This window comes from Vulpes lagopus, chromosome 24 (genome assembly GCF_018345385.1).
Source record: "Vulpes lagopus strain Blue_001 chromosome 24, ASM1834538v1, whole genome shotgun sequence".
NCBI lineage: Eukaryota > Metazoa > Chordata > Mammalia > Carnivora > Canidae > Vulpes > Vulpes lagopus.
The window spans coordinates 2,006,681-2,028,718 of record NC_054847.1 but is presented as its reverse complement, the minus strand read 5'-3'; the positions used below and the strand labels follow the sequence as shown (position 1 = coordinate 2,028,718).

General features: G+C 47.7%; 1 long non-coding RNA gene across 1 annotated transcript; it reads left to right on the top strand.

Moving 5' to 3' along the window:
* Window positions 1-1,115: 1,115 nt before the first annotated feature.
* LOC121481824 lies at window positions 1,116-20,827 on the top strand. Its single transcript, XR_005985431.1, has 3 exons — window positions 1,116-1,459; window positions 2,691-2,814; window positions 17,981-20,827. It is a non-coding gene; the product is annotated as an uncharacterized LOC121481824 (long non-coding RNA).
* The last annotated feature ends 1,211 nt before the right edge of the window (window positions 20,828-22,038 follow it).

The window sequence follows — 22,038 nt, the reverse complement described above, 5'->3', positions numbered from 1 at the left end:
AATTTGTCCTGCGGAAGGCAGGGGCCTGGTGTAGGGGAACTTTAGGTCCTGGCACTCTATTTGGGCCCAAGGGCCATCACCTGGAGCCCACTGGAGCCTACCCAGCACACAGCAGCTGGTGGCATAGGCTGGGAGAGGCCAGCTGGGGGAACAGGAGCGTCACCAGGGCAGCTTGACAGCTGTGTTGTCAGAATTCAACATTCAATGCAGGAAACAGGAATCATTATAGGTGTTCACACCATTTTTAGAAAAGCTAAAGAAATGATTTCTAGGCGGCCCCTCATGGGAGGGTTTTCAGAACAATACAAAACTGCCCACCAGCGAGCTATACCCACCAACCCCACCCTCCTGCCCTGTCCCACCCCGAGGTAGTCTTTGGTCCCCTGTAAGCCGGAGCATAGACCCTCAATTCTTCCATGCAGGCCGAGTCCTACAGAAAGAAGCCATCTCCACCGCTGCCATAGCTTGGTGTCATACGAAGAAAACAGCAAGAAGGAATCTGGGGACCTGTTAAAGGAAAGTGACCCCTTCTTAACCAGGATTGACTGCTAGAAGTTTCTTGAAAACTGCCTCCCCCTAACACAGAACCCAATTTATATCCAGGAGAGTGGCTGAGAGCAAGTCCGGGAAATAGTTTTATCTATTTAATCTTTACAAATAGGAGGAGGGTAAAGTGGAGGTTTAGAAAGCAGTACAAGTATCATACAGCTGGATATACAATTCTAGATTAAACAATTTTTCTGAGAATTTCGAAGGCATTGCTCCATCATGCTCTAATTTATGGTTTCACTGTTGAAAAGTCTAATGCCCTTCTCATTCCTTGCCAAGCGACTTTCTTTCTTCTTTCTTTCTTTCTTTCTTTCTTTCTTTCTTTCTTTCTTTCTTTCTTTTTTGTTCTTTCTTTTTTCTTTCTTTCTTCTTTCTTTCTTTCTTTCTTTCTTTCTTTCTTCTTTCTTTCTTTCTTTCTTTCTTTTCTTTTCTTTCTTTCTTTCTTTCTTTCTTTCTTTCTTTCTTTCTTCTTTCTTTCTTTCTTCTTTCTTCTTTCTTTCTTTCTCCTTCCCTCTGGAGGCTTTGAGGATCTCTTCTTTCTGCCTGGCATTCTAAGATATTGTAATGATGTGGTTGGTATGAGTTGTTTTTCTTGCATTTTGCTGGATGCCCAGTGGACCCCTTCAATCTGAGTCTTATGACCTGTGCTATGGACTAAAACTTGTGTCCCCCTCTCTCCAAATTTACATGTTGAAGCCTACTCCCCAGTGGGACGGCGGGGCCTTTGGGAGGTGCTTTGATCACAAAAGGGAGTAGGATCCTTATAGAAGAGGCCCCAGAGAGCTCCGTCACCCCTCCACCATGTGGGGACACAGTGACACAGAAGATGGGTAGCAGTGAATCAGGAAGAAGGCCCTCATCAGACCCAGAATCTGCCTGTGCCGGGACCTTGGACTCAGCCTCCAGCACTGTAAGGATAAGTGTTTGCTGTTCGTGATATTTTTCTTACAGCCTCCTGAACAGACTAACATGACCTGTAAAATATTTAGTATCATTTCTTGATAATTTCCCTCTGTAACTTTTTCATTCTTTCTGCATCATATATTAGTCAGGTTGAAGATTTTCTGAATTGACCTTTTCAGTTTCTTGTCTTTTCTCTTCTGCTTTCTATCTCTTTCTGCTCTAGTTTTTCTCTTCTTTTCCTACTTATTTCAGCCATTATTATTTGAATTCTAAGAGTTTTTCGTGCATCTGTTACTTTTCCCACAGAACTCTATTCTTGTTCTGTGCCTGCAAGATCTTTCTGATTTAATTTTTTCCTCCCTTTTTTTTTCTATTTTGGTTTCATTTTTCCTCTGTTAGAAGATTGCCTCAAATGTTTGGTGATTGCTGGCTGCCAATTCATATTTAACAATGAAGCGCTCAAAGGGAGTGAGGAGCCCTTGGGGCATGGGGGTACCAGTCAATCAGAGGCTTTGCTGTATGAAAGCAGGTGGCACTGCGACCTTATCATTGGGGATCCCCGACATTAGGACTTGGTGTCTGCACAATAATCCTTCTATGTCCTCTCTCTGGGTGCAAGCCAGGAGTGGGCTGTGTGGTGGTGGTTCTGCTGCTGAAGTTCAGACTTTCTCTCATCCTCTGTTTCCCTTCTGCATCTCACACCCACCCTCTGTTGTGTCTAGGTCCCCCAGGCTGGAGCCTTCTGGGTTAATTTCTCCCAAAACAAATCTTTGGTGTCCCGAGTCACGGGCTTTAAGAAGTGATGGAAAGCCCCGAGTTTCTGGGACCATTGGACATTCATCACCTTTCAGCAGTCCTGGGATTTTCCCCCCTAGGCCAATTGTGTCTATTGCCTGGCAGAATTATTGATGGTGGCCCTCCCAAGTTGTCCCATTCGGGATAATAAGTGTTGTGGCCCCCACCCCATGCTTCCTTCGAGCCTTCAGGTGTGCCCTGGGTGTTCCTGTCCTGGGCCCTGCGGGGGGTGTTTGGTGTCAGCCAACTACCTTCCCTGTGCACTGCCTCTGTGCTTCACCAATGGCAGCTTCCTGGGTCCTCTTGGGCCAGTTACCCCCTCCAGCATTTTTCTAGATTCTAAAATGTTCTGCAGTTTTGCATGTGCTGCTGTCCCCTCCCTCATTTTTCCAGTCCTTATGGATTTATACGTTAAAAAAAATCCATTGATGTCATTTTAACAGAGCATTGTGAGGGACAGCTGATGACAGGTATGATCAGACTTCCACGTTCACCTGCAGTCTGGAGGGGACACGAGGGAAATGCAGAGCCATTAGGAAGAAACATGGTGGCTGCCACACCTCCTGGGTAAGCTCTTCCCTCCTCTCTGGCAGCTCACAGATTTGATGTTTAATTATTTTTCACATGGGGATTGCTGGATCTCTGTACATGCGCAGTGTGCCAGATGTTTGTTGGTGTCCTGCAGGGCCTGGCACTGGGCTGAGGAAGGGGTAAGACATAGATAACCTGCCCACCTAGGCTTGCACTGTTGAGAGGACAGATCTTGGGTATAATGGGTGCCAGGGCAGGTTATGCACTGGGTCAAGGGGAGGGCTATCTAAGAGCCTGCTAGGTATCTTTGGTCACCGGGGCCAGACAGGAATAGAGGTGTGAGGTGTAGTGGGTGCCTTCAGCAGCATGGTGTTTGAAGCTTTGTAAAGGATAAAGTGCAAAGAAAGCGCAAAGAAGCTTTGCAGAGCAGGCAAGCCCTCCCTTCCTTTTTCTCCCCCGCCTGCTGCAGTCTGCAGAGACACCATGAGGGCCTCTTTCTGCCTCCTTAGAAAAACCTGCCGCAGCATTGGGTGAACTCATCACGGCCAATTCTAGTTCACATGGTCCTGGAGCATAATGAGGATTTTCTTTCATTGGGTCAGATTTGCATAAGTGGCAACAAGAACATGTCAGTGGATACTGTCTCTCCCCAGTGTCTAATAAAGCAGAATTCAATTCAAGGTAGATCCTTCTCTGCCCCACCAGACCAAGTGCGATTCAATTTAATTCACCTGAGATTAATTCCTTGCACATTCATTGCACATCCTCCCTCTATTAGTTTTCTATGCTATGTAACAATTACCACTGCCTTTGAAGCTATATTAGTTCCCAGCTCTGTAAGTCAGAAGTTCAGCATGCGGCGCCTGTGTTCTCTGCTCAGGGAATCTCAAGGCTGAAACAGAAGGTTCGGCCAGGCTGAGTTTTCTTCTGAAGGCTCTGGGGGAGAAATTGCTTTCTTGCTCATTCTTTTTTTTTTATGACATAGAAAAATTATATATATTTAAGGTGTACAAAATGATGGTTTGATATATGTGTACATTGTGAAATGATCACCACCGTCAAGTTAACACATCTATCAGTTCATATAGTTGCCATTTGTGTGTGTGTGTGTGTGTGTGTGTGTGTGCATGTGGTTAGGTTTGAGGTCTATCCTCTTAGCACATTTCAAGTACACAACACAGTATTGTTGACTATGGGCACAATGCTCTACTTTACTTTTTAATTTTTAAAAAGATTTTATTGATTTATTCATGAGAGAGAGAGAGAGAGAGAGAGAGAGAGAGGCAGAGACACAGGCAGAGGGAGAAGCAGGCTCCATGCAGGGAGCCCGAGGTGGGGCTCAATCCTGGGACCCCGAGGTCATGACCTGAGCCAAAGGCAGATGCTCAACCCCTGAGCCACCCGGGTGTCCCACCATGCCGTATTTTAGATCTCCAGAATGTATTCATTCTGTGTAACTTCGGTTTTGTACCCTCGACCAGCATATCTCTATTCCCCTCGGTCCCCAGCCCCTGACAACTTCCATTCTACTCTGTGTCTATAAGTTTGACTATTTTAGATTCCACATATAAGTGAGACAGTGCAGTATTTGTCTTTCTGTGTCTGGCTTATTTTGCTTAGTGTAATGTCTTCCAGCTGCATCTGTGTTGTAGCAAAGGGGAGGATTTCCTTCTTTTTAAAGGCCGAGTAATATTCCGTTGTATATGTGTAGCTCATTTTCCTTATCCATTTATCTAAGGAACCTTAGGTTGTCTCCATGTCTTAGTTACTGTGAATAGTGCTGCAGTGAACATAGGAGTGGAGGTATCTTTTTGAAATCCTGATTTCAACTTCTTTGGGCACATACCCACAGTGGGGCTGCTGGGCCATATGATAGTTCTTACCGTTTTCCATAATGGCTGTATGGATTTATACTTCCCATCACCAGTGCACAAGCTTTCCCTTTTCCCCGCCTCCTCACCAAGACTCAAATCTGGTCCTTTTTGAAAACGGCCGGCGCCATAGCAGGTGTGAGCTGAAGGCTCCCTGCGGTGCGATGGGGCACTTCCCTAATGATGAGTGATGTCGAGCACCCTCTCACACCCTCTCACACCCTCTCACACCCTCTCACATCCTCTCACATCCTTACTTGCGGGCCATCTGCATGTCTCCTTTACAGAAGTGTCTAGTTAGGGCGTCTTTGCTCGCTCATTTATTTTGTTCGCGGAACTCAGCTCCTTGCGGTAGTAGGACTAAAGTGTCCTGCTGCTGTCCCCTGGGGACTGCCCCTAGCTTCTAAAGGCCGCCTGTTCTCTTTGCCATGCGCCCCACTCTCTTTTCAAGCCAGCAAAGGTGCATGAAATCCTTCCCATGCTTGGAACCTTCGACTTCCTCTGCTTGTACCAGCTAGAGAAAGCTCTCTGCTTCTACAGGGCTCATGCGGTTAGGTTAGACCCTAATAATTTCCCAATCTTGAAGTCAGTTGTGCTGAGTAACATACCCTAATCCCAGAAGTAACCCCCATAGGGTATGTGCGCACCAGGCTCCCTATGGGGAAGGGTCTCTTCACAGCTGCCCTCTGTCCAGGGACACGAGGCTGTACACACAGATGGACTCAGTCTGGGTGTGGAGAATGTCAGGAGAGACATGCTCTGCTCCTGTCACTGTCACTGTCACTGTCACTAACTAGCTGCCTCTCCCTGGGGCTCAGTTTGTAAGTGGTGATATTGGGACTGACTGATGGGCTTTTATCTCGGATGCCACCTCTGGCTGGTTGGCAGTGCTGCTTGGGATGTTTCTTAAGGCCTGTGAAGCTAACCTTAGTGGGGAAGAGGATGGTGACTGGTGTCTCGAGGATACTCGACGGGCCTCCTGCCATCTCCTGACCTCTACACCCTTCCAGCTCTTTGTTCAGCATATATTACGGACGCTCACTTCCCACAGCAGTTCAGCCTGCTGCTGAGTTCACATTGAGTCATTAGGGAGGTTTTTTTTTTGTGTGTGTGTGTGTGGGGAATAACAGGAACTCAAGACTGGGGCACTAGAGGGTAAATGGAAGGCATGAGACCTTGTGAAACCTCTGAGCAAGAGGGACTCTTCTGGAGATTAAAACTTCATCCTGTTTTTTTGTTTTGTTTCATTTTTTTTTTCTGAAACAGAAACTGCATTGAACTATTGAACCGGGCGAAAGCCTATGACTGAACACAGAGCGGCTGCACCCACATTCTTGATAAAAATTGGGCACTCCGCAAAAAACATTTTCCTAGTAATAGTCCTAATGTACTCAGATTTTGTACATTGTAAGATAGAATTATATCTTCCAATCAGAATTTCTGGAAGACAACTTGTGCAAGTTTCTGGAGACTTCTGTAATTTGCTAATAAATACCAGGCTTTTACTCCTCAACGGGACACGGTTTGGGGTGCTACCTGAATCTGCATTTCCCGAATTGCAATTCTAAGCCCCCAGGTAAATGCTTTTGTTTTATTTTGGTGCATCCTCTTTTCTCCACCAACAAAGGGAAGGAAGAAAATTGACATTCTGCCGATTATGCCTTGATGCCTGCTGCGTGGGTGGTCTGGGCCACCCACAGCGTGTCATGGTCTTCCTCTGCTGGGTGGGTGCTATGTCCCCCCTTAATAAGGAAGAAACCTGAGGCCCAAAGAATTCATGTCACTTACCTGGGACGCACAGGAGGCCAGACACATGGTCCAAACCATTGCCCTTCTGATGCAATTAAGCAGTGGGCTGCGGGACTGAGAGCCCAGGAGAGCAAGAGGAAGCCCCCCACGCCCGGGCCTCCCCCAGCCTCCTGCCTGACAGTCGTTTTCCTACTAACTTGGTCATCCCACCTCAGGGAGCATGTGGCCTGGATGCAGCGATAAAACATCCTCATCGCACCAAGGAAATTGAGAGCAGAGGGTCAGGGGCTGGCTGCTTCTGGGCTGGATTCCTAATCACTTTTTAAATCCCTGGTGCCATGACATAAACATGATTGAGTTGGGGCTGGTTTCCGAAGCTTGTGAAGAGGAGAGGCCTGAGCAGCCTTCGGACAGCTAATTTGATCCGAGGTTGCGATTTCTTCTTTTTGCCTCCATGTCCAGGGCAGATAAAATGGAAGGAGGGCGGAGATGCTTAATTAACCCCGTAATTCTGGCATGGACTAATTAGCATATAGATGAGGGTGGCCCTCCAAGTCTGTCTCTGAGCTGTCTCCTGTCTGTGTGAGGAGCGCTCAGCCAGCCCCACGTTACCCAGCCCCCGTCCTTCCCACGTTCCGCCTGAAAGAGGCCCAGGACAGTGGGGGGGGGGGGTAGAGGGGGATTGGAGGCCTCTTATGGACCTAGGAATTTTTCTTTTTTTTTTTGGACCCAGGAATTTTTAATACAATCTCTCAATCAGTGCTTGAGGACAATATTACCAGGGCTGCTTGGGCTTCTGATTATTTTGGCCTGGTTCTGGCATTCTGGACAGTCTGGAATCCACTCCCACCCTCCCTGGGGTCTCTGCCCCCTGACTCTGTCTTCTTGGGCTGAGCATGGAGCCTGGCTGTGGCAGCCGCCCAGGAGGAGTGGTTGGACTCAATCATCTGTCATGTCCTTCCTGGAGGTGGCTCAGTTACGTCTCCCTTCCTTTGTCCAGTTGCTGGGTTCAAGGCTTGGGGCATCTCAGAAGCCCTCCTGGAATTTCCTCTGGGGACTTCCTGTTCCATCCACCCCACCAACAAGCAGGCTCTGGGCATGGACAAGCATGGCTGTTCATGTGGTGGGGGGTTGAGGGTTCCAGCCAGGAGTCTGGCAAAGGTGCTGTGTGGCCCAACATGTTGGGGAGGGGGTGGCAGAGCAGAGGAGGAACCATGGGTGAGCCCCTTTGGCACCCTCCCGTTCCTTCCTGTGTCACAACCTTGAGCATCTGCCCCTGAAGCTCTCCAGCTCTCCCCTGCCTTCCTCCCCACCCTGCGGCTCCTGGAAGTCTGCCTGCTGTAGCATGTGGGGCTGGGGTTTTGAAGAATGAAAACATTTGTTTAACAAAATCCAGATTTGAATTTGATCTGGGTTGAGCATGTGTCCTGATGCACACAAGTTCCATGTGGGTTTCTGATGACCCAGATACATGGGAGGAGGGGGTGCACAAGACAAAATGGTCAGGGTAGGGATGCTGACCCCGCCCTGTCCTAGTGGTCCCCATCTATGAAATGGGGATGATGATATGCGCTTCACAGATGCTCTGGTCTCACAAGAAGCCTGAGGGTGGAACCATATCCCCATTTTACAGACAAGACTGTTGGGGCTCAGAGTGGGCATGTCTAGCTCAAGAGGCCAGAGCTGGGAACTGAACCCAGGGTCTTACACAGACCTGTAGGACTCTGACCTCCCATTCTTCCCAGCAGAAGAGGGTGGAGGGCCCTTGTCGGGCCCGTTGGGGTGTGCATGTGCGTGTGCCTGTGTGAGCATGCATGTGGTTCACTGCTCAGCAGTCCTGTAGGGCTGCTCTGCTGAAGGTGTGAGTCTGTCTCAGGCCTGAGGAAAAGGCCTGTTCATTCTATCACTTATCCTGGTAGGACAGGTGGAGGCAGAGCTTGCAAACAGCCAGAAATACTTTAAGAGAAATTTTTTATTGAAATAATTGTAAATTCACATGAAGTTGTAAGAAATATTAATGTTCCCTGTATCCTCTACCAGATTTCCCTCCATGGTAACGTTTGATAAAACTATAGCATCGTATCACCAAGGACGTGCTGATATTGACACGACCCTCTGCTCTTATTTAGATTTCCCCAGTTTCCTTGCATTTACTATGTGGGTGCATATAGGCACACGCACACACACGTGCGTGTATGTGTGTGTGTGTGTTAGTGGTTTGAGGTGTGAGGCTGATCAAGGGGAGGAGGTGACCTTGACAGGCAGTAACATACAACAGGCTTGATTGGGCAGTTCTGAAACAGGGCTGCATGCGGGGGACCCCCTCCCAGCAGGGATCTCTCTAGACGGTATGAGGTCCAGAGCAAGGGTGGGGGTGGGTCACTTCTCAGAAGGAGAGGAGGGTTAGGCACCTTCTGGGAGAGAAGGGGGTGAGAGAGGGGCGCATGTGTCCAGGTGATGTCACTCAGCAGCACGCCAGGTGTCTCTGGGTCACAGAGCTGGAAAGGGCAGCACAGCTTTGGGCTTTTCATCTTATCAATAGGGAACAGCTATTGGGAGAGTTTCCATGGGGTATGCAAAGCAGACAGTCTCTAAATGGCTAAAACCTTGCTTGTTTGGGCTATTTTTAAAAATAATTGGATATGTGAAAATTGGAATTTGGCGCCTGTGAGCTTTTGACCTAATGGGTCCCAGCCAGTAGTAGAGAAATAAACAACTGAGAGACGATACACACAGGCCATCTTTGGCTCATTTGTATGAACGTGTATGTGCACGTGTGTGCGGGCATGCGCACCTGTGTGTTTATCTAATTTTATCACCTGTGCAGGTTTATGTATCCGCCACCACAGTCAAGGTGCTGAGCAGTGTTAGTGCCCTAAAGTTCCTTCCTGTTGACATTTTATAACCCACTGCTAGCCTTCACCTCTCCCCACCACGGCCACCCACTGGCAACGACTACTTTGTCCTCCATTTCTTAAGTGTTGTTATTTCAAAAATGTTTTGTGAAAGAAATCATATAATCTCCTTGAGGTTTTTTTTTTTTTTTTTTTTTTTTGTCAGCATAATTCCCTGGAGATTCCTCCAGGCTCTGTGTATTGAGTCCATTCCTTATCACTGGTTAGCATCCCATGGCCTAGAGGTATCACTCTTTATTCACATAATGGAGGGCCTTTAGCTGGTTCCAATTTTGGCTATTACAGTAAAGTTGCTGTGAACATTTGTGTACATTTGTGTATATGTTTCATGTGAACATAAGGTTTCATTTCTCTAGGATAATGTCCAGAGGCCAATGGCAATCACATGTTTACTTTTTAAAAGAAACTGGTCTCTGGGTGACAGGCACTGAGAGGGGTACTTGATGGGATGAGCACTGTGTATTACACTATATGTTGGCAAATGAACTCCCAAAAAAAAATATACAAAAAAAAAAAAGAAAGAAATACTGGGACAATATTCTTTAGACAAGAGAAACATTTTTTAAATAAAAGGATTCTTGGAGTAAGAAAAAAAAATAAAAGAAACTGCCAAACTGCTTTCCAGAGAAGCTGTAGCATTTGATGTGTTCAAAAGTATGAGACATCTGGTTTCTCTGCACGCCCCCCTAGTATTTGGTGGTGTCACTGTTTTTTGCCATAACCCCATTCTCATAGGTATATAATGATATCTCCTGTGGTTTCAACTTGCATTTCTCCAGGGGCTGATGATCATTGACTGTCTTTTTGTGGGTTTATTTCCCATCTGTGTACCTAATTGAGTGAAATGTGTTCTCATGTCTTTTGTTCATCTTCAGACTGGATTTATTTTTTATTTTTTGTTTATTTTTAAAAGATTTTGTTTATTTATCCATGACACACACACACACACACACACACACACACACACACACACAGAAAGGGAGAGACACAGGCAGAGGGAGAATCAGGCTCCATGCAGGGAACCCGATGCAGGACTCGATCTCGGGTCTCCAGAATCATGCCCTGGGCTGAAGGCAGGTGCTAAACTGCTGAGCCACCCAAGGAGCTCCCCTGGATTTATTTTTTTAATGTTGTGTTTTGATCATTCTTTATATATTCTAGATACTAGTTCTTTTTTTAAAGATAGGTAGTTGGCAAATATATTCTTCCAGGCTGTAGTTTGTCATTTCACGTACTTTATGTAGGTACTCACAGAGCCAAAGTTTTAAATTTTAATAAGGTCCAATTTATTAAATTTTCCTTTTATAGATGATGCTTTTAGTGTCAAGTCTAAGAACTCTTTGCCTAGCTCTGATCCTGAAGATTTTCCCTTATGTTTTTATTTTTCCTGAAAGTTTTATAGTCTTATGTTTTGAACTTAAGTCTATGATTCATTTTGGATCATTTTTTGTTGTTGCATAAGATGTGAGGTTTAGGTCAAAGTTCATTTTTTTAAGGATTTTATTTACTTATTCATGAGAGAGAGAGAGAGAGAGAGAGGCAGACACCCCCCCCCCCCCCCCACACACACACAGAAGCAGAGACACAGGCAGAGGGAGAAGCAGGCTCCATGCAGGGAGCCCGACGTGGGACTCGATCCCGGGTCTCCAGGATCACGCCCTGGGCCGAAGGCAGTCACTAAACTGCTGAGCCATCCAGGGAATCCCCCATTTTTTGTTTTTTGAAAAGGTTATTCTTCTAATTGGTTTTGCACTTTTGTCAAAAATTACTTGGGCAGGTAATAGATACGGGTTCTATCCCGTGTTCTCTATTCTCTTCCATCGATCTATGTGTTCATGCCTCTACCAATGCCACATCAATTACCGTCACCTTAATATTGGTAACGAGATGACCACTAATTTCTCTTATCTCAGGCTTGTTTACTGTTATAGTTTCTGTGCCTTTCCATATAAACTTTAGAATTAAGTTTCTGTGTCTGCAAAACCCTTGCTGGCATTATGTTAAATCTATCAATCAACTTGAGAGAGAATTGACGTCTCACTACCTTGAGTCTTCCAATTCATGGAATATCCAAGAAGTGGAATATTTAATCTTCCTTAATTGCTTTCATCAGCATTCTGTCGCTTTCAGCATCGAGATCTGATACATGTTTTCTGAAATGTGTATCTATTTCACTCTCTTCAGAGAAGTTGTAAATCATATTGTGTTTTAAAATTTGCTTTCTGGGGATCCCTGGGTGGCGCAGCGGTTTGGCGCCTGCCTTTGGCCCAGGGCGCGATCCTGGAGACCCGGGATCGAATCCCACGTCAGGCTCCCGGTGCATGGAGCCTGCTTCTCCCTCTACCTATGTCTCTGCCTCTCTCTCTCTCTCTCTCTCTCTCTGTATGACTCTCATAAATAAATAATAAAAAAATTAAAAAAAAATAAAATAAAATTTGCTTTCTGTATTTCATTTGAGAAATGTAATTGATTTTTGTTAGTTATAGGAGGGTTTTTTTTTTTTTGTAAATTCCTTGAGATTTTCTATGTAGTTAATCATGTCATCTTCAGATACAGACTTTTTTTTTTCCTTCTTGATGCCTTTCATTTTCCTTTTCTTGCCTTACTGTACTGACTAGAACTTCTTGGGGGAAATATTCAGTTTTTTGCCATTGAGTATAAATATTAATAGTTACAGCTTTTTTTGGGGGGGAGGAGATGTTCTTTAACAAGCTGAGGTAATTTGTCTCTATTCCTGATTTTCTGAGAGTTTTTTCTTTTTAAACTGTGAATGGGTGTTGGATTTTACTAAATGCCTTTTCTGCATCAACTGATACGTGGTTTTTCTTTAGCTTGTTGATAGGGTGAATTATACAGATCAATTTTCAAATTTGAGTTAGTCTTGCATTTTTGGAATAAATCCCACTTGATCACAGTGTGTGGGTTTTTTGTACATTGTTGGATTTCTTTTAAATTTCACTGTGGGTTTTGTATCTAAGTCCATGAGAAATATTGCAGCGTAGTTTTGTCTTTGATCGTGGTTGAGAGTATTCCTTCCTCTTCTGTTTTATGGATGAGATTGCTTAAAATTGATGGTAATTGTTAATTTTTCTTTCATATGTTTGATTGAAATTTCCAGTGAAACGATATAGTTCTAGTCATTTCTTTCTTAGAAGCTTTTTAATTATGAATTCAACTTAATTGATGGTTATAGGGCTAGTTAGATTCCATCTTGATTGTGTTTTGGTACTTTATAGTTTTCTATGAATTGGTTTATTTCTTCTAATTGTCAAATTTATGATTATAAAGCTGTTCACAGTATTCTCTTATTACCTTTTTCAATGACTGTGGAATCTGGAGTGATACTGGTGATTTGTGTTTTCTCTCTTTTTATTAGTCTTGCTAAAGACTTATCAATCTCACTGATTTTTCTAAAGAACCAATTTATTGTTTCATTGATTTTTCTATGTTGTTTTTCTATCTTCAATTTCATTGACTTCTCTTTTTATTGTTTCATTCCTTGTGCTTGCTTTTTACATATTTTGCTCTATTTTTGCTAGTTTCTTGATGAAGGAACTTAGGCTGATAAGAGGTTTTATTGGAAATTATTGATTAGCTTTTTAATTTCTAATGTAATCTAAATAACAAATACAAATATAAATTGTGCTGTAAATTTCCCTCTCGGCCCTGTTTTAGCTGCATCACACTAATGTTGTGTTTTCATTTTCAGTGTGTTCCATGTATTTTTAGATTGCCTTTGAGGTTTCCTTTTTGACTCATGGATTATTTAAAAGTGTGCTGTTTAATTTCCATGAAATCTAAAGATTTCCTTGTGTTTTTATTGATTTCTAGTTTCATTCCATTATGGTCTAATATGGTCTAAGAGCTCAGTCTGTGCGATTTTAATTCTTTTAAACTGGTTGAGACTTAAAACCATTTTTTAAAATATAGTTGATGCACAATTTTATATTAGTTTCAGTTGTCAAGAGTTTTTTTTAAGTTTTTATTTAAATACTAGTAAGTTAACATAATACTAGTATCAGGTGTACATTTTAGTGATTCTACACTTCCATTCAATACTAGGTACTCATCACAACAAATACACTCCTTAATCCTCATCACTTATTTAACCCATTCCCCCATCCACCTCCCCTCTGGTAACCATCTGTTTGTTCAAGAATGGTTTTATAGACCAGGGTATGGTCTGTCTTAGTGAATGTTCTATGGCCACTTATGGAATGTGTATTCTGCTATTTTGGGGTGGAATGTTCTACATATGTTAGAGCTTGTTGGTTGGTTGTGTTGTTTGCAACCCTTTTATATCATTGCTAATTTTTTGTTTAGTGGTCCTGTAAGTTGCTTAAAGGAGAGTGTTGAAGTCCCAACTGTAATTTTAGCTTTTTTTTTTTTTTCGTTCTATCAGTTTTGCTTCATGTGTTTCGAGGCCCTGTTGTTTGGTGCATGCACATTTAGAATTGTTATGTCTTCCTGGTAGTTTGGTCCTTTTATCATTATGTAATATCCCTCTGTCTTTAGAAATTCCTCTTCTATGAAGTCTGTTTTATCTGATATTAATATAGCCACACATGCTTTAAGAGTTTTGTATGACCTTGGACAATGAATTCCCTGCTCAGCTTTGGGTCTCAGTTTCTCCATCTGTAAAATGGAAGGAGAAGTTTGAGGTCAAACAAGGATGCCTCAAAGACCTAGTAGTGATGTCTTTTGACTCTCACCTCCCACATGTTCTCTGTGTAGGTTTTGCTGTGTGGTCCTTCTGTGTGACAGATTCTTTCTCTAGTGAGGGCAAGCCTAGGGGGTAGGCATGAGGGCCAGGACAATGGAGCAGGGCAGGAGGGGGCCTGTGGGAGGATTCTCACTGATCCGGACTTGATTGAGAGTCCAGAGCCTCTAAGAAGTTGTACCCTGGGTCTCGGGGCTATCCCTTGAGGTGTGGGAAGAGAGGTGCAAAGAAGGAACCTGCCCATGGCTTCCTGTATGCCACTGGATAAAGGTTAATACCTTGAGGTATTAACCCCTGGCTCCTCCATGCACATGTGTGTAATTGTGGTGGCCTCTCTGGGGATGTAAGTAGGGAGGCCCAGGTGGCAGGGGTGACAGGGGCAGGGGTTGGGGTAAGCACTTCATTTCATCTGGGTGAAGTTGGTCTGGGTGGAGCTGGTCAGAGACCAGATAGAATAGGAACAGAGACAGGAGGCCGAGAGGACCTGAAGTGGCACCCTCAGCCATCTCTCATCTCACCATCAGGGGGGTGCCCATTCCTTCCTTCCCTCACTGATTCAGCTGAACATTGGGCCATATATGATGGCTTGATTACTCTTGGACCACTTCTTCAACACTCAGGCACATAGGATTCCCCCCTCCCTTTTTCCCCCCTGAATGTAACCATTCCAAGCAACTGGCTCCCAGCTCTGGCATGGTGAAGGCAGGGCCTTCTGCCTTCTGTGATGCAGGGTGAGGCTCAGCACCATGCCATGTTATCCTCTACCCATTGCTGGTCCAGGGGTTCTGTGATCTCGCAACTGCTGGGGCTCCAGCACTTCTGTCATGTTGGAGTGTTCCCCAGGGGAACCCTAAAAAGGACCATGCCCCATCCATTCTGAGCTGCCTGGAGTGGGGACCTTGCCTGGCTCAGCTCTGATATGCCCATAACCATCTGCATGACAGTTGCTTTGTGCAGATTTGTTCAGTAAATTGCCTTGCGTACTATGGTGCATCGTCTGAAAGATCACCATTAATGCAAAGGTCTTGCTAGGTTTCAAAGATGTTCCCATGGGTCCCTAGCCTGTAGGATGATAGCAGATATGAAAACCAGTGAGGGCAGATGATGGAGCTGTCGGGAAAATCCCAGAGTTAGAGGGAAGTCATTGCCCGATAACTGCTCCAGTCTGTAGGAAGTCAAGAAAAACCTTTCTGCTTCTTCTTTTTTTTTTTTTTTTTGGCTTGCCTTTCTCTTTTTTCTTCTGGCAAGTGGCAGTTGATTCAGGCTATGTTTCCAATTAGGACATATGGTAGAATTAACGAATCTCTTCCACCGTACGTTGCAGGCCATATTTAGTGTGGAGAGGATGTGAAGTTTTCCTTGGTGATAATAATGCCAGCAGCTGTCATCCTTCAAGCATCTACTCGGTGTCAGAGTGTGGCATGCATTGTCTCATTTTATCTTCATTGAGGATAGGTGAGGGTAGGTGTCACTATCCAGCGTTACCTGTTCTGAGTGGGGGTTTTGGAAATTCCTTTATTCATGTTGGGGGTAGAAAGGAACTGGGTCCTCTCAGTTGCTCTGAACTCAGGCTGTGGATGAGGCCTGGGTGAGCAGTGGGTGCTATCAAGGAAGATCATGGAGGGATGAGGATAGGAGGGCCAGTGCTCCAGGGACTAGAAACCCCAGCCAGGTGGTGGAAGGGGAGGTGGGCGGGGGGTGGGGGTGACTGGGTGACGGGCACTGAGGGGGGCACTTGACGGGATGAGCACTGGGTGTTATTCTGTATGTTGGCAAATTGAACACCAATAAAAAATAAATTTATTAAAAAAAATAAAATCAATTCTCAGTTAAATGACTACTGGTTAAAAAAAGAAAATGGAAAAAGAAAAAAAGAAACCCCAGCCAGTGGCGTGGGTCACAGAAGGGTCAGGATGCTGGCACTGGCCTGACCCCTGGGCAGACCTGTGATTGGGACCTCTAGTGGGACTTGGGGACAGTCATCCCTCTGGAGGCAGAACTTCTATCTTAGGCCGTCCAGCTTTTGGAACCACGGAGCTCCTTTGGAGGTAGAGTTTGAAGAACTGGGCCTGCGTTTTCTCTCATGATCACATTCCTGGGCCTGCATAGAGCATCCATTGGGGCTTGACTCTGTGCAAGGTCCTGGGGAGAGAAAAGTAGAAAAGTAGAAGACAAGGAGCGGGTTTGTGTAACCGTGGTCCTGCTGCAGGTGGTCTGAGGCGAGTGGCCCTGGGCTGCTCCACCTGTGGCTTCCGATGGGGCCTCCTGTCCAGACCCCAATTCTTTAGCAGGGAAAGACAGGTTTGAGATAGATGATTTCTAAGAGCTGCCCCTTTATGATATGGGGGTCACCAATTCAGGTGCTGGGGACTGGACAGGCACCCTGAGGTGGGGGGTGGCTGTTGGGGTCCTGCAGACGCAGCACTCAGGCTGGTATCACGTGAGTTCCCAGGTCTTCCAATTTTTCAAGAGAAACCAGAATTTAGATTTTGTGTGGTAACTCCTGGGTTTTCAAAACTGGTAACCAATTAAAAAAACAACAACACTCCAGGCTAAACAAGGCCTCTTCGCTAGTGGGATGTCCCATGGGAACCTCTGGCATGTCTGGGCTGAGGACTATGAAACCAGATCTCTAGGAGGAGCGAGGAGGTATCAGCATCTGAGTCGCCACTGCCCCTCCCAGCCGTGCACTCTGTCTCCTTCCTTCAATGCTGCTTCCCAGCTCCCGGCACAGACTCGGTGCCTGGTGGACTATCGGTGACTTCCGAGGAGGTGATTTCTTTCATGCGTCCTCTGCGACTTTCCACCAGGGCTCCATAGCTCTGTGCTTCAGTGTCATGTGTAAAAGCATGTGTGAGTCCGTGAGAGCGGTTGCATGTGTGTGTGAGATGTGTTAGTACGTGGGAGTGGGTACGACTGGTGTGTGTGTCTGAGTGTGATTATGTGTCAGTGTGAAAATGTGTGAGTGTGAATGTGCATGAGTTACGTGTGATTATGGGTGTGTATACGAGGGAACTTGTGGGTAGGAGCAGGTGTGAGTGTGGGTGAGTGTGCACAAGAGACTAGTAGTAGGAGCAGGTGTGAGTGTGGGTGAGTGTGCACGAGAGACTAGTAGTAGGAGCAGGTGTGAGTGTGGGTGAGTGTGCACGAGAGACTAGTAGTAGGAGCAGGTGTGAGTGTGGGTAAGCGCAGGCTGTTTCCTTCAGAGTCTGGGGTTGCTTTGCAAGCTGAGCACTTTTGCTCAGACCCCTGCTGGTTGCTGACAAGCACATAATTGTTCGATGCTGCCCATTCCCTCGGCTCCTGTCCAAGATGTTTTCCCCACAACGAAAGGGACTAAGCACTTTCACCACCTCTGGTGTCAAGTATGGGCCTGGATCCCAGTACCTCTGCCTAGACTGTTGCCCTTGGAGCTCTGCTGGAGAGGCCACGTGGGAGGCCCTGAGACCATGATAGGAGGGACACAGGCCTGGGCATGTGAGTGGGGACCTCCTGCACCAGCCATACAGCCAGCTGAGCACCATGGAGCAGCCCTCGTAACATCACTCAGAGTAGAAGAATCACCCAGCCAAGTCCTACCTCAATTCCCAACCCGCAAAATAGTGAGATATTCTTTTTTTTTTTAATTTTTTTTTATTTATTTATGATAGTCACACACAGAAAGAGAGAGGCAGAGACACAGGCAGAGGGAGAAGCAGTCTCCATGCACCAGGAGCCTGATGTGGGATTCGATCCCGGGTCTCCAGGATCACGCCCTGGGCCAAAGGCAGGCGCCAAACCGCTGCGCCACCCAGGGATCCCAATAGTGAGATATTCTAAAATGGAATTGTGCAAAGCCACTAAATTTTGGGATAGTTCGTAAAACAGCAAGAATAATCAATTCCTTTAATATTTCCCTCATGGTAATGTGTCATATTTGGTAACAGATTTCTTTCATGCCGCTTCAGTTTAGGAAAAACTATGCCAGCAAACTGTGACAACTAGAAGAAGAAGAAGAAGAAGAAGAAGAAGAAGAAGAAGAAGAAGAAGCAGAAGAAGAAGCAGCCGCCGCCGCCCAAATCTGAGTGAGACCCAGGCTGGCTCATCCATTTGGATTCAGTCCTAATGACGATTACTTATTTCCCCGTTAGCAGCATCACTGCAACTAAAGTTAGCCTTGGCCCAAAACTCAGTGTGTTATTTAAGGGTCCAAAGTAGGCAGCGGGGTGTCTGGTGATTGACAACAGGATCTGCTGGAGCTCCGGCTGGCTCTGGGCCTGGCTCCCTCCTCTCTGGCTGCCTCCTGGGTGGCAGCATGGGAGCAGCAGCCCGTGGCCCTGGTGGCGCGCAGCCCATGCAGACGCAAAAAAGCTTTCGGGCAGTTTCCATCCTCAGGCCAGGCCTCCCTTGATGCGGCGAGGCTGTGCGAGCCCGTCTATGCTTGCTGCTCTGAGCTAAATTGAGTTTCCCCCTTTCACATGTTGAAGTCTGAACTCCTAGCACCTCGGCATGTGACCTTATTTGTGCATCCAGTGGGCCTGGAATCCTTGTGAGAAGAGGAGGTTAGGACACAGATACGCACAGGAAAGACGACGTGGAGACACAGGAGGAGGACGGGCATCCATAAGCCAAGGAGACAGGCCTGGGGCCCATCTCTCCCTCGTGGCCCTCAGACAGAACCCACCCTGCTGACCCCTTGGCTTTGGACTTCATTGTGACCGGCACAGACTTTACTGACCTGCATTCCTGGGCGTCACGTTTGGTTACCCGTCATTCCCTACCCGTCCGTGGCCCTGCCCACGTTCTCAAGTCCCTTCCGAGCTTGACCCTACTCCCTCCCAGGATGGCACTCACAGGACTACACTTCACTCATTCCAGTGACTCTTTGTGTTACTCATGGGTTTTTGCCCTTTGTGGTTTCATTAATGTGAGGTGGTGGTGGTGGGGTCCCATAATTGGGACAAGCTGGAGTGACACTCTAGCTGCGTCCTTGGTTCTTCCACTTCTGCGTCTTATGGCCAAGAAATCCCCAGGGTGGGACAACCCAGCAATTCTAAAGCAAAGCTCTGCTACTAACCATTACTGGCCCACCCCCACGTTGCCTCTGACTGGTCAGAGCTGCCCAACCTGATCAAGCCCATTTGGACCCACTGGACCCATTTGCCCTTTGTCCCAGCCAGGATCCTCATGGCACAGTTGTCCTGCACATGAAGGCCAAAGCCAAGGCTGAGGCAGGATGGGGCCAGGCCGCTCTCTGCACCTGTGGCCCACCCTGCAGTGGCTAACGGCACCCCAGCAGCCTAGCACACGGGGTTTCCTGCCTCTGCCTCTACTCCTGCAGGCCCCTTTTATGCTGTGCCCTCCACCTCCCACCCCACAAGGGCTCCCTTTGCCTTCCTCCTTCCTTTGGGTCCTGGCTGTCTCCATAGATGTCACACAGAGGCCTCTAGTACCTGCCCAGCCGTGTGGGAACAGCTCTCTGCTGATGCCCTGTGCCAGGTGCCATCACAGGTGCCATGGGCTCTGCTGGGCCCTGCTCAGCTCATCCAGGAGCACAGTCCCTTCTGCTGGGCACCACCATAGGTAGGGTGTGCTTCATGCTCGGGTCACCGCTCAGCTGTGTGTGTTCCCAGCCCTTGATGCCACAGACCCTTGGGGCCAGTGTCCTTTGCCCCTCACACCTGTGGTGACCCCCTCCCGAGGGCATCCACGGCACTAGGTCACTGGGGTCAGGGCTGCTCTTCTCCCTCAACCTGAGCCAAGTGACCAGAGGAGGACACTTGAACAAGGAACCTATTGGCATCTGACCAGCCACCTGGGCCCCAGAGAAAGCCACCGAGGGCTTGAGCTGGGCCAGTCAGGTTCCAGAAGTGGACACGGAACCGAGAAAACTAACAACCATGGTGAGAAGGGGATGGGGGAGGGGCTTCTGTGGCGCTGGCAGCCCACTTGGTGGGAGCGGAGGGGAAGCCAGCAGAGCACAGAGGAGAGCAACCCTGTGGCCAGGGACCGCCTGCCCCAGGGAGGACCCCGCAGCCCATCTGTCAACCCCTCCCCACCCCGTCCACAGGGCCTGCGTGTGCTTGTAGGAAGGGCCACCTGGGCCTTTCCCCAAGGTAGCCTTGGTTTCCTCCAAACCAGTAACCAGCTCATCCTCAGGTACGGCTCCTGCACAACTGGTGCATGGTGGCCCGGGGCCAGCCCTCCGCAGAAGGGGCGAGGAGAGGAGGGATAAGGAGCACTGGGGAGAGCTCAGCCTGGGGGAGCGCCGCTTGCAAGCACCCGCCCCTCTTCAGGCCCAGGAGCAGCTGGGGGAGCCCGCACAGGGGCGTTTTCTGGGTCTCCTCTCAAGGTGGAGCCAGCTGTGTGCCAGGTTACAGGACTTAACAAAGGCAGGACTCTGAGCAAGGAGGCCAGGTGAGGATGGACGTGCCCCGCATGCTTGGACACGCACACCACGATTCGTGCCCAAAGAGACCCTGAGGCTTTACCTGGCCTGAAATTGGCAACCGCCTAACGTCCACGTTAGAGGAACAGCCACGGAAATTGTGCAGCAATTCAAGTGAATGCCATGCAGCATCACAGGGTTACTAGGCACGTGGGTTAACACCATAAAGTGCTTGCAATATGATCTCGAATGCAAAAACCAGGCGGTGGAATCCTACCCAATCTTTGTAATTGTGCTTTGTTAACAAACAGAAGCTAAGCATAGAGAGGAGCCTGGAAGGAAATACATGAAAGTATTTCCGGTGACGGTGATGGTAGTCAACAGTGAGTTTGAGCTTTAAATGTTTTGGTATTTTATGTATTTTCTATTGAGACAAAAGTTATCTAAAAAAATCAAGAGAATGTGAAAAGTAATAGCTTTTGTCTCATACTCTGTTGGTATGAGGTGGGTGCGAATGAACTCCCGCTTCCCATCCTATGAGCATCCTGATCACGTCAAGGCAGAGCGTGTGCTGGGCTCAGAGGCCAAAAAGGGTGATACGGGGCCCCCGCCCTTGGGAACCCGCTATGTACTGGGGCAGCTGACCCAAGACCGGGCCTTCCAGCTGTGGTGAAGGGGGGCAGGGGTGGTCAGGGGTACAGAGAAAGCTTCGCAGAGGAAGAGGCACCAGAAGGGCCTCACCTGAAGGCAAGCCAAAGGTTTCATCATCTTGGGATGGAGGCTCCCATGCGTGTGGTTCTCCTGGTTCCCTGAAGGAAAATGCAGCGAACTGCTGGCTGCTGTGTATTCTCTTTTGTCCTGAGACAGGTCAGCTGGGCCTAGTCCTCACGGGGCAGTTCACCAGCTGGGGCCAAGAAGAAAGTCTCATTGGCCTCTCCAGTCTCACCTGTGCAACTGGAGTGCTCGCCCGCCTGCTGCAGAAGCCGTCCGCCCGGCTTCCAAGGAGGATGCCACGTCATACGGGGCCAGGGGGCGGCGTCTCACCCCAGGGCCTGGTGTGGGGAATCACGGAAACACAGGAGGATGCTCCGGTCAGGGCTGCAGGGTCAGGGAGCACCTGGGGTTAAGAGCTTAGTCCCTGCGCCAACTACAAGTGTCCAAGGGAAGTGGCTGGCGACGGCTCACGCCTGACACCTCTTTCACCGAGTGAGCGAAGGGCGAACGAATAAACAGTGTCCGGTCTTCGGCAGGTGCCGGTTTTTGCCCAAGCCTGGCGTGCTGAGAGACGCAGTGAATACGGCCTTGGGATGGTGACTCTGCCTAGGCCACCCCTGCAGCTCTGGCGGGAAGGATCTCCCCGGGCAGCACTGGGGTGTCTGGTCTCAAGCTCTTGAGCAGGAAGCAACGTGAGCAGCACCGGTTCCCAAGGATTAATTCTGGCCTCGTGGGTCCCTCCGACCTTCCCCACCCTCACACCTCTGCATTTCTGGGGTCCCCAGGGCTCCAAGGTGCTTGCTGGTGGGGTCTTGCCTTTCCTGCTCCCCTGAGAAGCTGCTCTGTACATGGGGCCCTCGCGAGGGTGCTCAGATCCCAGAGTACGCCCCATACTTCCCACGGGCCCACAGAATTCCCAGGGGA